Source organism: Salvelinus sp. IW2-2015, linkage group LG10, assembly GCF_002910315.2.
Source record: "Salvelinus sp. IW2-2015 linkage group LG10, ASM291031v2, whole genome shotgun sequence".
NCBI classification, from domain to species: Eukaryota; Metazoa; Chordata; class Actinopteri; order Salmoniformes; family Salmonidae; genus Salvelinus; species Salvelinus sp. IW2-2015.
The window spans coordinates 12,421,718-12,436,095 of record NC_036850.1 but is presented as its reverse complement, the minus strand read 5'-3'; positions in this window follow the sequence as shown (position 1 = coordinate 12,436,095).

Genomic DNA, 14,378 nt, shown 5'->3' with positions numbered 1-14,378 from the left:
ATCACCTCTCTAACTCCTTATCCTCTCCCTCCCTCTCTCAATCCCTCTCTTTCTCTCTATCCTTCTCCTCTCCCTCTCTCTCCCCCAAATTCCTTTTTCTCTCTATTCTTCACTCTCCATCTCTCTCCCCCAATCCCTCTTTCTCTCTAACTCCTTTTCTCCCGCTCTCTCTTGCTCACTCTCTTCCTTTTCTCTCTCTCTCTATTTCTTTCCACCCCCACCCCATCTCGCTCTCTCCTCTCACAAACACACTCACTCTGTACAGGAGCCAGAGAGTGATAGGCTTGCTGTGATAGAATGACTTCTTTATACAAGTCTTGTTGTCTTGTAAAATAACCCTAGAGGCCTTTTCTCCCTCCCAGAGCAAATGTTTTCTTCTCTGACCTTCTCTCTCAAGGAAAACACAACTAGATTTAAACATTTACCCTTCTCTGCTCTCTATAGGCATCTCTACAATGAGCAATAACGCATATACACACACACACACACACACACACACACACACACACACACACACACACACACACACACACACACACACACACACACACACACACACACACACACACACACACACACACAGTAACGGTTGTGACTTGAGGTTATTGTTTGCAGGGGTCCAGGTAGGTTGTGCCTAGAGAAAATATTGATTTCTCCTTTTGTTTGGAAGGGAATGAGTCCCGTCTGGTCCGTCAAGTCTACACCAATACAAAGGACTCATGTAAAAGTCAGGATGGACATACACTTTTCATAAACCCTTAAAACATTGGAAATAACTTCAAAACAAATGTGTTATTTTGCGTGGGTTGTATTGCCAACATAAATGATCACACACATAATATAACAAACAATAAGCTCTGGTTCCGCAAGAAAAGTCCCGTACCTTGGGCCTAAAAGAGTCCAGCCCGGTAAAGGAGTTCAGGGAACTGACCTTAGTCACGCAATGTTTGTCGGTTCATAAAAGTGTAGCGTAAACCCAGTCTCAATCATACAATCAAAATATCAAACTCTTTTACCACACAACCAGAAAGAGTATCAAATCTCAGTAGTCTTCAACTACAACTGACCACATAAATAATCACGGTATACATCACACTAAAACAAATGAATTACCATATGCAAAATAGTTGTAGTCAATCAGTCAGTCAGACAATCCAATCTGCCAACAGATCTGTGTAGTCCAAAGGAAGCAATGAGTGGATCCGATCCTGGTTAAATTTGCGACAAGGCTACAAAGCACACTTTTTTAAATACAACAAAACAAACGGACTAAAGAAGCTTCGGAACTGAGGGTTGAACACATCCTCATTCACGTCTCCATCACAACCCCACTTTTGTGCAGCTGATGCTGGCTATTTAATAGGGAATTAAAGGGGAAGCGCCCTATTGGAAGGAGACGCACTGAGACAGTTCAGACAAATTCAGGGCCGTCACAACATACACACACATATGTAACAGTCTATTGCTGACAGTACCACTCATTGAACATAAATGACACGCACACATTATATGAATATGTGCGTGTCTCATTGGTCTCATATCTCTGTTCTCCTGAAGTGACTATGCTTAGCATTCTGCTAGCTAATGAATCAGCTCACTACTACTGTACTACTGCCTACTGTATGAGTACAGAGGAGATCACAACTCTACTGGAGGTGTATATTTCAATGACTAGGTGCAGATGGGCAATAGGCAGTGACTCATAGCATCATGCACAGTGTGTGTATTAGTAATTCATGGCCTTTGTCCCCTCATTGCGTTTTCCATCAGAAATAATTAAACGGTGGAAAGTTTGACTGACTTCTGAAGGCTTAATGAAAACTCAGTTGAGTGTATCCCCACTGTTAGTGTGTGGATGCCGTGGGGTTTGGTTCAGTCTCTCTCTCTCTACCAGTCTTCTCCATCTCTCTGTGTCCTGATTCCGCTGTGTTTTTATCTTTGGAGGACACATTCTTTTTAGTTTTTCCAGCTTTTCTGCTACATATACACACATGTTACATATACAGTTGAAGTCGGACGTTTACATAAACCTTAGCCAAATACATTTAAACTCAGTTTTTCACAATTCCTGACATTTAATCCTAGTACAAACTCTGTCTTAGGTTAGTTCGGATCACTACTTTATTTTAAGAATGTGAAATGTCAGAATAATAGAGTGATTTATTTCAGCTTTTATTTATTTCATCACATTCCCAGTGGGTCAGAAGTTTACATACACTCAATTAGTATTTGGTAGCATTGCCTTTAAATTGTTTAAGCTTCCCACACAAGCTTCCCACAATAAGTTGGGTGAATMTTTGGCCCATTCCTCCTGACATAGCTGGTGTAACTGAGTCAGGTTTGTAGGCCTCCTTGCTCGAACACGGTTTTTCAGTTCTGCCCACAAATTTTCTATAGGATTGAGGTCTTGGCTTTCTGATGGCCACTCCAATATCTTGACTTTGTTGTCCTTAAGCCATTTTGCCACAACTTTGGAAGTATGCTTGGGGTCATTGTTCTTTTGGAAGACCCATTTGCAACCAAGCTTTAACTTCCTGACTGATATATTGAGATGTTGCTTCAATATATCCACATCATTTTCCTTCCTCATGATGTTCACTATTTTGTGAAGTGCACCAGTCCCTCCTGCAGCAAAGCACCCCCATAACATGATGCTGCCACCACTGTGCTTCACGGTTGGGATGGTGTTCTTCGGCTTGCAAGCCTCCCCCTTTTTCCTCCAAACATAACTATGGTCATTATGGCCTACAGTTCTATTTTTGTTTAATCAAACCAGAGGACATTTCTCCAAAAAGTACGTACTATTGTTTGTATGGCTGAACGTTGTACCTTCAGGGGTTTGGAAATTGCTCCCAAGGATGAACCAGACTTGTGGAGGTCTACAATTCTTTTCCTGAGGTCTTGGCTGATTTCTTTTGATTTTCCAATGAGGTCAAGTAAAGAGGCACTGAGTTTGAAAGTAGGCCTTGAAATACATCCACAGGTACACCTCGAATTGACTCAAATTATGTCAATTAGCCTATCAGAAGCTTCGAAAGCCATGACATAATTTTCTGGAATTTTCCAAGCTGTTTAAAGGCACAGTCAACTTAGTGTATGTAAACTTCTGACCCACTGGAATTGTGATTAAGTGAAATAATCTGTCTGTAAACAATTGTGGAAAAATGTGTAGATGTAATAACCGACTTCCCAAAACGATAGTTTGTTAACAAGAAATTTGTGGAGTGGTTGAAGAATGAGTTTTAATGACTCCAAACTAAGTGTATGTAAACTTCCGACTTCAACTGTATATCGTCCATGTAAAAAACCTGTCTGATCAGAATAAACAATATCTGGTAAAGTCTTTTTTATTTATGCTATGCATTTCGCATCACAACATTGAAGTGTAAGAGGCCTCTAGTTTTTTAAATGGACTGGATCTTTATACTTATGACATGGGTCCTGTTTCAGTAGTAATGAAATCAGACCTTGTTGAGTACCTGAAAGTCTATAATTTTTATAGGAGTAATTAAAACTTGCTAAAAATTGATCTTTGAGTACATCTAAAAAGMTCTGATATAACTCTACTGGTATACCTTCAACCACTGGTGTTTTTCCAGACTGAAAACATTTAATTGCCTCAAGATGTTCCTCCTCCGTAAGTTGGCCTTCACACAGGAAATTGTAGTGCATTTTCCACAATTTTCCATCCAATTCGCTTTATTTTTGTAATAATTACACTTGATCGTTCTTGAATAAGTTCCTCCAATCCTTTTTATTTTTGCTCTAACCTATTTTGTGCCTCTAGTAGAGGTTGACCGATTAATCAAAATGGCCGAATAATTAGGGACGATTTCAAGTTTTCATAAATCGGTAATCGGCATTTTTGGACACCGACCATGGCCGATTACATTGCACTCCACAAGGAGACTGCGTGGCAGGCTGACTACCTGTTATGCGAGGGCAGCAAGGAGCCAAGGTAAGGTGCTAGCTAGCATTAAACTTATCTTATAAAAAAAACAATCAATCTTAACATAATCACTAGTTAACTAGTGCACTGTCGTTGCACCAATGTGTACCTAACCATAAACATCAACGCCTTTCTTAAAATCAACACACAAGTATATATTTTTAAACCTGCATATTTGGTTAATATTGCCTGCTAATATGAATTTCTTTTAACTAGAGAAATTGTGTCACTTCTCTTGCGTTCTGTGCAACAGAGTCAGGGTATATGCAGCAGTTTGGGCCGCCTGACTCGTTGCGAACTGTGTGAAGACAATTTCTTCTTAACAAAGACAGTCAACTTTGCCAAACGGGGGGATAATATAACAAAAGCGCATTTGCGAAAAAAGTACAATCGTTGTACAAATGTACCTAACCATAAACAGCAATGCCTTTCTTAAAATCAGTACACAAAAGTATATATTTTTAAACCTGCATATTTAGTTAAAAGAAATTCATGTTAGCAGGCAATATTAAACTAGGGAAATTGTGTCACTTCTCTTGCGTTCATTGCACGCAGAGTCAGGGTATATGCAACAGTTTGGGCCGCCTGGCTCGTTGCGAACTAATTTGCCAGACTTTTACGTAATTATGACATACCATTGAATGTTGTGCAATGTAACAGCAATATTTAGACTTATGGATGCCACCCGTTAGATAAAATACAGAACAGTTCCGTATTTCACTGAAAGAATAAATGTTTTGTTTTCGAAATGATAGTTTCCGGATTTGACCATATTAATCACCTAAGGCTCGTATTTCTGTGTGTTATTATATTATAATTAAGTCTATGATATGATAGAGCAGTCTGACTGAGCGTTGGTAGGCAGCAGCAGGCTCGTAAGCATTCATTCAAACAGCCCTTTACTGCATTTGCCAGCAGCTCTTTACAATGCTTCAAGCATTGCGCTGTTTATGACTTCAAGCCTATCAACTCCCGAGATTAGGCTGGCAATACTAAAGTACCTATTAAAACATCCAATAGTCAAAGGTATATGAAATACAAATGGTATAGAGAGAAATAGTCCTATAATAACTACAACCTAAAACTTCTTACCTGGGAATATTGAAGACTCATTTTAAAAGGAACCACCAGCTTTCATATGTTCTCATGTTCTGTGCAAGGAACTTAAACGTTAGCCTTCTTACATGGCACATATTGCACTTTTACTTTCTTCTCCAACACTTTGTTTTTGCATTATTTAAACCAAATTGAACCAAATTGAACCAAAATAATGTTTCATTATTTATTTGAGACTATATTGATTTTATTGATGTATTATATTAAGTTAAAATAAAAGTGTTCATTGTTCATTCAGTATTGTTGTAATTGTCATTATTACAAATATATATATAAAAATCGGCCGATTAATCGGTATCGGGGTTTTTTGGTCCTCCAATAATCGGTATCAGCGTTGAAAAATCATAATCGGTCGACCTCTAGTACAGTTTCCATTACCACCTACCTGCACTGTTATTTCCTCATTCATATCAAATCTAATTGTATTTGTCACATGCGCCGAATACAACAGGACCTTAACAGTGAAATGCTGACTTACAAGCCCTTAACCAACAATAAAAATAKGTTTTAAGTAAAAAATAGATAAGTAAAAAATTGCAAATAAAAGTAACAAATAATTAAACAGCAGCAGTAAAATAACAAGCGAGGCTATATACAGGGGGTACCGGTACAGAGTCAATGTGCGGGGGCACCGGTTAGTCGAGGTAATTGAGGTTTATTAGTCTTATCTCTTTTGACCTAAATTGCTTTTGTTTTAAATGGTGGGTATTGTATTGAATGTCCTCTAAACGTACATTTAAACCTGTCCCATACAACAAGGGGATCTGCTGTACCTATGAATTATTTTATCTTAGTTAAGAACAAATTGTCATCCAGTAAGCTTTGATTAAATTTCCAATATCCCCGTCCACGTGAAAATTCTATATAAGTTATTTGGAGGAAAATGAGATGGTGGTCTGATCACATTCTGTCTCCTATTAATACTTTTTAAACTTTTGATGCCAGCAAGAATGAGACTAGGAAGTAGTCATTCTGCCGTGTTTTCCGAACATCTTATCAATCAATAGCTGTTGAGTTAGCCTGCATGCCGGGCGGTGCGGCGTGGTGAGGCGCAGGCTGCCCGGGCCTGGCTGGTGGGGCTGATCTGTAATTGCTTTCTGCATAGCGACTGTTAATTGTACGTGGTGTGACGGAGCGGGTCATTAGGGGACAGGAGCAGAGGGAGGGAGAGAGGGGACCAACACTCTGTCACCACTAGACCAGAACAGGGAGGGGGGAGGAGGGAGGGGGAAAAACTGCAATAACAGAGGAGAGTGGTTATCAAGCCATGCAAACATTGTATTTGCCCGTACTGTGCGCCGGTGTGTGTTTCTTTTACATTGCTAGTATTGAGAGAAAGAGACACATGAAGGTTGGAGAGCGAGACACAGCCATGGGGAGCAGCATAAGTTATTAATGCCTCTATTAATGTAAGGATCTCCTGCTGGTTGGAATCTAATAAACTGCATATGATTTGACTGTCCAAGAGATTGGTTGTCTGGATAAGGGAGGGAGGAGAGACTCCCAGGTCACGTGGTTCCAGTCCCCTCTCTGGGTAATTGACTCATGCACAGTATTGACTTTCTGGTTAAAGTGATTAAGGATGCCTGGCCCAGACTGGAGCCCAGTGTCAGCCTCCTGGAGGTGGGCTGTGGACCTCACAGAGCGACCTGCCCTGGATGAACCTGTTCTAGGCCACAGCCAACACTGGCCACACATCGGTCAAACAAGGGAAATGTCACTGGCCATATTGTTTCTGTTGGGAGGGAGCAGGTCATGAGTAGTTGTCTGTCGGTCTGTGTCCATCTCCTGCTGTTCTCATCTGATAGTGACGAGGATGGCTGGTGACTAGACTGTCATGGTAGACAGGGATGGCTGTAGCCTTGCTTCTCCCTCCCTGAGTTGGGTGGATGGAGAGAGTCTGGGGGTTAGTGACTGAGTGAAGGCTCCTAGGGGGAAATCAGCTCTCTGTCTTTTGGATCCTCTGCTCTCCCTGTACCCCCACCCCAGGGGGCTCGCGTCAGACCCAGACCACCGTGGTGCTGGGGAGCCTTCCAGACTCAGGTAGATAATACCTTCTGACAGGCCTTCTAAAAACAGAGACTGTATTGATTTTTGAGAGAGAGAGAGAGAGAGAGAGAGAGAACACAGACATGATAAACAAACAATACTGTCTACCACCCTCCTGTAGATGTGAGAACTCCACATTGGTTGAGAACATGGTTCAGTTTGATGTCATCGTGTGTGTTTGGCCGTGTGAAATCAGAGAGGCACAGTATCTATTGGGTGAGTCATCGAGTGAAGGGACATGGGACCTCGCCACTTAAACTGGCAGCTGAGCGAGCAGGACTGCGCGCACAAACACACACACACACACACACACACACACAATGAATAGTTGGACGAACATGAGGCCATTCTGCTCTGCATTAACGTTGGAGGGTAGTTGCGTTGAGCAGCACTGTCAGACTGGATTATATGTGGCCGTGTGCGAAGGGGAGCAGACAGTAGCCGTCTTGGCAAGCACAAAAAACTCTGGGGAATAGATAGGAACACAAGTGAAGGCTGGACGTTAAATATCACAGCAGCTGAACTGGGGACATCTCCACTATGTGCTCTCAGTGATGTCAGAGAAGTCTCACGCCTATGACTGACTGCTTTACGATGGAGTGGCCACTGTTAGCAGGAGCCAACAGACAGACAGGCAGTGGATAGACTACTGACTGGTAAGGGGGTACAGTAGGACTTTAAGCTTGTGTGCATTAATATACTGTATGTGTTTCTGCATGTGTTGGCAGTCTGTTTTTGTTTTCATATTCAAATGATATGTAGGCATTGTGCTAGCAGTGTGTTGCGGTATGCTGCCACGCATGTATGTGTTGCCAGCCTTTCCCTTGGCTCTGTGAGATGTCGGCCATTGCTACAGTACAGAGTACTATCTGGTTCTCCTATAGTATGGGTGCCTGGTAAAGATAAAGAACTTTCTGTTCATAAGAAGTGTAATAAATAGGTAATCATTAAGTCATTAATGATTGACTCACTTGTTTACTCAATGCAGTGCCACTTTATCCTTTAATGATCCAGTCTTCTGTATATCACTGGTAGTGATAGCAGCTCATACACTGACTCTGCTTGACTAGTCTTTTTATTACAGTTTGAAGTGAAGGTTAATTTAAAAAACATTTTCTATTCAACGATTCTATTCTAAACATTATTTTGGGGGGGGATTCAAAGTGGTTTGAGTCACTAGAGAGTAAAACATTTAGTTAAATAGACAATTATAAAAGTGAATGCTAATGTCCAGAGGTCCACACATTCTTAAGCCATGTCTGCTYTTACGGAGTCTAGTTGATAGGTAATCGACTAGCTGGACTGTTCCCCAGACTCTGCGCGTAGGGATTTGTACAAGGCTTAACAAGGCTATTGAACTTGACATTGGTGTCTGTCTTTATTCCTTAATCCGACATATCATACTGAAACATCTGCCTGTCAGCTGCACCTGCACTCTGTGCCGAGAGGCACCCCTCCTTAGCTACCCCACGTAGGGCCACAGATGTCTGGGCTGCAGCAGTCAGTGTGCACCCAGCCTCCCAGGTCCCCCAGTACTCCATCAGCAGGCCCACATGTCACTACTGTCACCTGGCTTTGCAACACCACCAACACCATCAACACCTCCCAGGGGCTCGCAGCTCACCTGCAGGCTGCCAGGGCTGCAGCCAGGGTCGTGTTCATTAGAACTGTAGAAAACCATTTTGCAATGGAAAATAAAAATGTTCAGGTATTCCCTCACTAGGAACATTCCCTCGCTGGGGTCGCCCCAGGGAGTCGGACTGTGTGGTCCGATCGGGAGTTAGAATTCAGGATGGCCACTGCCAGAGCCCCAGCCTGGCTGGAGCGTATGGTCACTGTGGTGATCTGAAGTGAATGAGTTACCTCCTGAATGGAGCCCCCATAAAGAAGCCTTTGTTGGTCATGTGTGCTGTAAGGATGGAGCAGTAGCTCTCCTCTGGTACCCCAGCCTGGTCACTCAGTGGGCAGAGTAGAGGCAGCATGGAGGGGAGCTGGAGCCAACAGCTGGCCTGTTCAGAACAGACTGTCCGCCTGCATGAAGCCCTCTTCTCCCATCATCCACCACCGCCCCTCACACAGAGACATGGAGACTTGGCCTAGAGTCCCCTTCCCTTCTCTCCGCCTGCTTGTCCCCAGGTTGCTCCCCAGCTTGGGAAGAGAGACAGGAGGAGTGGGAGAGGGAAGACACAGACACAGTCAACCAAGTCCTCACACTGGATAAGATGACAGAACATTCCTTCAAGTTTATCTGAGTTTATGAATGTGTCTGTTATTGCGTATTGCACTTCTCAGAAGTTGTGGACACTTATCAGAGGAAACTTGAAGAGGGTGACATAATCAGGGGGGCAGCTGAGAGGCTGAGGACAATCTGTCAGCATCTGGTGTGGTTTATAGAGGAGGGAGGGTGGTAGTTAAAGCTCCCTTTTAAAAGCGCTAGTGAAACGGGAGGGAGAGCTAATGTGATTAGTGTGTTCAGACTGGGGAAGAGATTGAAGTTTGGCTGGGCCTCCGCTCCTCTTTCATATGCTTTTGCAAGTACGATTACAGCATCTGGCCAAGAACCGGCTCACTTTCGGCAGCTGGGCGGGTGGGTGGGTACATGGTTTACGTGCGTAGATCTATGCGAGTGCATGTTCGTGGGTGGAGTTTGTTTTTTGGGCCAGCAGACTCTTTTAATTTCATTACACCCAGAGAGGAAGTCCGTCTTGTGTAGTGTATATCCTCTTGGGGAGCCAGAATAGCTTACCAAGCAAGAGGGGCCGAGGCTCTCTTTTTGACTCTAGCTAGCAACGACATTTGAACTTCTGTATCCAGTGTTCAATTCCTGTTTACAAATACTAGCTAGCTAGCTGGCTACATGTCAGTCTGGTGTTCTATTCTTTAAGACGCTACTTTTTTGCAACAGAAGCAGAAGCAAACATGTCTCTTTATGAATTGCAATTGCTGGAGTTTGAACAGCAATGCTTGAACTGCTCTTACCACTCAGAAGGAGAATTTAAAAAGCTGAGAAAATGGCAAGTTCATCCACTGAACACTACAAGAGTGGGACAATGGAGAATACACGTGTCTTGTCCAACGTATGTGAAGCATTGACGAGGACAGACATTTTCAATACTTTCGGATGTCTGTTGCCAGATTTGACGACTTGCTTCAATGGCTTGCCCCTCACATCTCGCTCGAGAGAACTCACAGCTCGCCTCTAACTGCTGCAGGAAGGCTGTCTGTGACCCTTCGGTTTTTGGCGAGTGGCAGACACCGCAAAGTATCGCTGTAAGTTAGAAGCTAGGAATCTTGACAGTTTGTGCCATCGTCACGGAAGTATGCCACGCTATCTGTCATGTCATGAAGGAGGATGTTGTTGCTTATTCTTCCGTGGCAAAATTGGCTTCACCATGATCGACATGGGCTCATAGTCGTGAGCAAGTTTGGCTCCCAACTCATTGTAGTCCAGCTGCTGCTACCAAGGCCAGAGTGCTTGCTGGGGACCCATATTTGGGGTGAGACAGGGCTCTGTGGTGAGGACTCACTGGAGAGTGGACAGAGCACTGATCGATGGTCCTGTGAAAGTACATCATCATGTCACTGACAAACAGGAGACATTGATCAGCAGGACTAGACACTGTCCATGGTACCATGATGTCATAGACAGCCTTTGCTGGATACAGCTGCTGTTTTTAACTCCTGCTGTTTCTCTAACACTGAACCCAAACCGTCTGCGCGCGTGCGCCATCATGCGCACATTTATTTTGTCCCCCTACACCAAACGCGATTACGACACGCAGGTTAAAATATCAAAACAAACTCTGAACCAATGACATTAATTTGGGGACAGGTCGAAAAGCATTTAGCTAGTTAGCTTGCACTTGCTAGATAATTTGTCCTATTTAGCTAGCTTGCTGTTGCTAGCTAATTTGTCCTGGGATATAAACATTGAGTTGTTATTTTACTTGAAATGCACAAGGTCCTCTACTTCGACAATTAATCCACACATAAAACGGTCAACCGAATCGTTGAGTTGAGTTTATTTTATTTTTACAGGGACAGTGCACATTTAATCAACGTTTCAGTAAAAGTGCCGGTTTTAGCCAGCCGGCTAATTTTCAACCGCAGTCCATGGGCAGGTTATTAAAAACAATTACAATATAAACAATCATTGAGCAGTGAGCACACGCAAAGTAACATAGGACAAGCAAGACATAGCATAGAGACAGAGCAACATAGAACAAGCAAGATGTAGCATACAGACAGAGCAACATAGAACAAAAAGCAGTAAGACAGAATTCATAAAAGCAACAAAGTGTTTCCACACCTCACAAGCTACAGACAACAGACAACATGGAAAACGGCAATACACAGCTAGGGATTATGTTCACAAATCTGATTGACCTTTAGCCATGTCTTCATGCATTTTGTGAAAGTGTGATATGTGGTGCAGTTATGTGTGTCTGATGGCAGTGTATTCCAGACATGGGAAGCTCTCACAGAGAAAGCGGATTTACTAAAGGTGCTTTTCCTTAAGGGAACTATACAGTCACKTCTCATGGCAGACCTTGTGGATCTGCTGCCATATGTTTGGGTTTTCTGTTTAACAAAAATACTGAGTGGAGGGGAAGCCAGGCCATTTAGGATCTTGAATACAAGACATGCGTCGGTGTATTGCACAAGATTTTCCCAACTCAGGAGCTCATGCTTTCTGAGGATGTAACAGTGATGATGGCTATTGGGCTTCCTATCAAGCACTTTGAGAGCCTGTTTGTAGACAGACTGCATAGGTTTTAATGTTGTACAGCAAGCTTGGGCCCAACTAGTCAAGCAGTATGTTAAGTGAGGAGCATCATAGATTTGAAGTACAGTTTTGCTACCTCTGTGGTCAAACAATTTTGTATAAATCGGAAATTAGCTAGGTTGAATTTGGTTATCTGAATTACCTTTTTCACATGCTTTTTAAAAGAGAGGTTGGAATCAAGTATGATGCCAAGGTACTTAAAATCAGATACCACCTGGAGCTTCTCCCCTGACACATAGACATCTGGCTCAGTAGCATCTGTTGCCCTCTTTGTGAAGAACATGCAAACAGTTTTTTTCACATTGAGATGCAAACACGAGTCACTGAGGCACTTTGTAACCTGGACCATTACAGTAGTGAGTTCTTGTGCAGCTTGTTGTTTGCTCTCTGCATGCACATATATCACTGTATCATCTGCATACATTTGAACTTCAGACCCAGTACAGACAGAAGGCAGATCATMAATGTACAGGCTGAACAGGAGGGGCCCCAGTATTGACCCTTGGGGAACGCCCACATCATAGCTAAGAGTGGGCGACAGCTCATTGCTCACTCTGACACACTGAGTTCTGCCTTGAAGGTATGATTTCATCCATCTCAAGGCATCGGGGGAAAAGTTGAACTTGGACAATTTTGAAATGAGAATCTCATGGTTTCTAGTCATCTCTCCTCCTTCCAGGCTTTTTCATCTTTGAACTTATATGGTGATTGGCATCTACACTTTCATAGTATTACCACGACAACCGACAAAACAGTTTGTCTTTCAATCACCCACGTGGGTATAACCAATGAGGAGATGGCACGTGGGTACCTGCTTCTATAAACCAATGAGGAGATGGGAGAGGCAGGACTTGCAGCGCGATTTGCGTCAAAAATAGGAATGACTTCTATTTTAGCCCTTGGCATCGTAGACGCTCGTTGGCACGCGCGGGCAGTGTGGGTGCAATAATTGAATAACATGGATTTTAAAATTTATTTTGCAACGCTCGCGCACGCGATGTGTTCGGTCTGGTCAGCATGTAAGTCATCCACCCGCTGCATAATGTCAGTGTCCAAAGAATCCTCAGCAATCTTCCTCTTCCAGCCATTGGACCTGGGTTTGGGAGATGGTGGTGGATGGAGTTGCAGGGCAGAGAGCATGGGTGAGCCTGGACGGTGTGTTGGGTTTTGGTAAGACAGGCCAGGCATTGAGCCACCTGTAGATGAGCCTTCAGGGCTCAGATCTGTCTCTAGGCTGTCCAAACCCCACCCAACACCTACAAGCAGATGGCGAATACATTGCAATACATTTTGAAATATCTCCATGGGCTCCTTTTGAGTTAAAGTGCTTACTCAAAATAACTGATTTCATAAACATCTCCATCTAATTAGCACATACAGCATCTGACTGCTGGCTTGCTTCTGAAGTTAAGCAGAGTTGGTCCTGGTCAGTCCCTGGATGAGAGACCAGATGCTGCTGGAAGTGGTGTTGGAGGGCCAGTAGGAGGCACCCTTTCCTCTGGCCCCCCAAAATATCCCAATTCTCCGGGGCAGTGATTGGGGACTGCCCTGTGTAGGGTGCCGTCTTTTAGATGGGACGTTAAACGGGTGTCCTGACTCTCTGTGGTCACTAAGGATCCCATGGCACTTATCGTAAGAGTAGGTGTGTTAACCCCGGTCTCCTGGCTAAATTCCCAATCTGGCCCTCATACCATGGCCACCTAATTATCCCCAACTTACAATTGGCTCATTCATCCCCCCTCCTCTCCCCTGTAACTATTCCCCAGGTCGTTGCTGTAAATGAAAATGTGTTTTCAGTCAACTTACCTGGTAAAATCTGGGTTAAATCTKTATATWTTTTTTTAAACACACACCACAGTGTCTGTTTTCAGATGTTTGAACTAACCCTGCTAATCATGATAACAACACATGAACTGAATATGTCCCACTCACAACTTCTCCCATCCAGAAAAGAGCAAATTTCACATGTTCTAACTACACCTTAGGTCTCCAGCCTTATACAGCTTGAGGCTGAAATGCTGGAGACAAGAGTGGTGGTTTGTTACAGTGTGGAGCATCAGCATTCACGTCCCACCTGAGAGTCCAATTACAGTACTCTGCAATGTTTTTGCATGTTCCTTAGATTGGTAAGGGACTATAACCTAGACATGTCTGCACTACAAATACGGGCAACCGTCTTTGTTGAACGCCAAAATAGATGTACATATATCGATATGAAAAACAAAGTTCTCAGTTACCGCAATGATAAAACTGAAAAAAGTAACTGCCCCAACCTAAAATGTCTAAGAAGGGAGTCACGCCTGAACCTTCCAAGAACAGTAGTGCCATGGAACTGAGACATAGACATGTCACTGTGGGGTTGGCTGCAGTACAGTGGCTGTCTAATCCCTCCACACATACACACCAGACACACAACACTTTGTCTCTGCATAATCCCTACCTCCATGAAGAAATATTCCCCCTGAACGACCCACACGG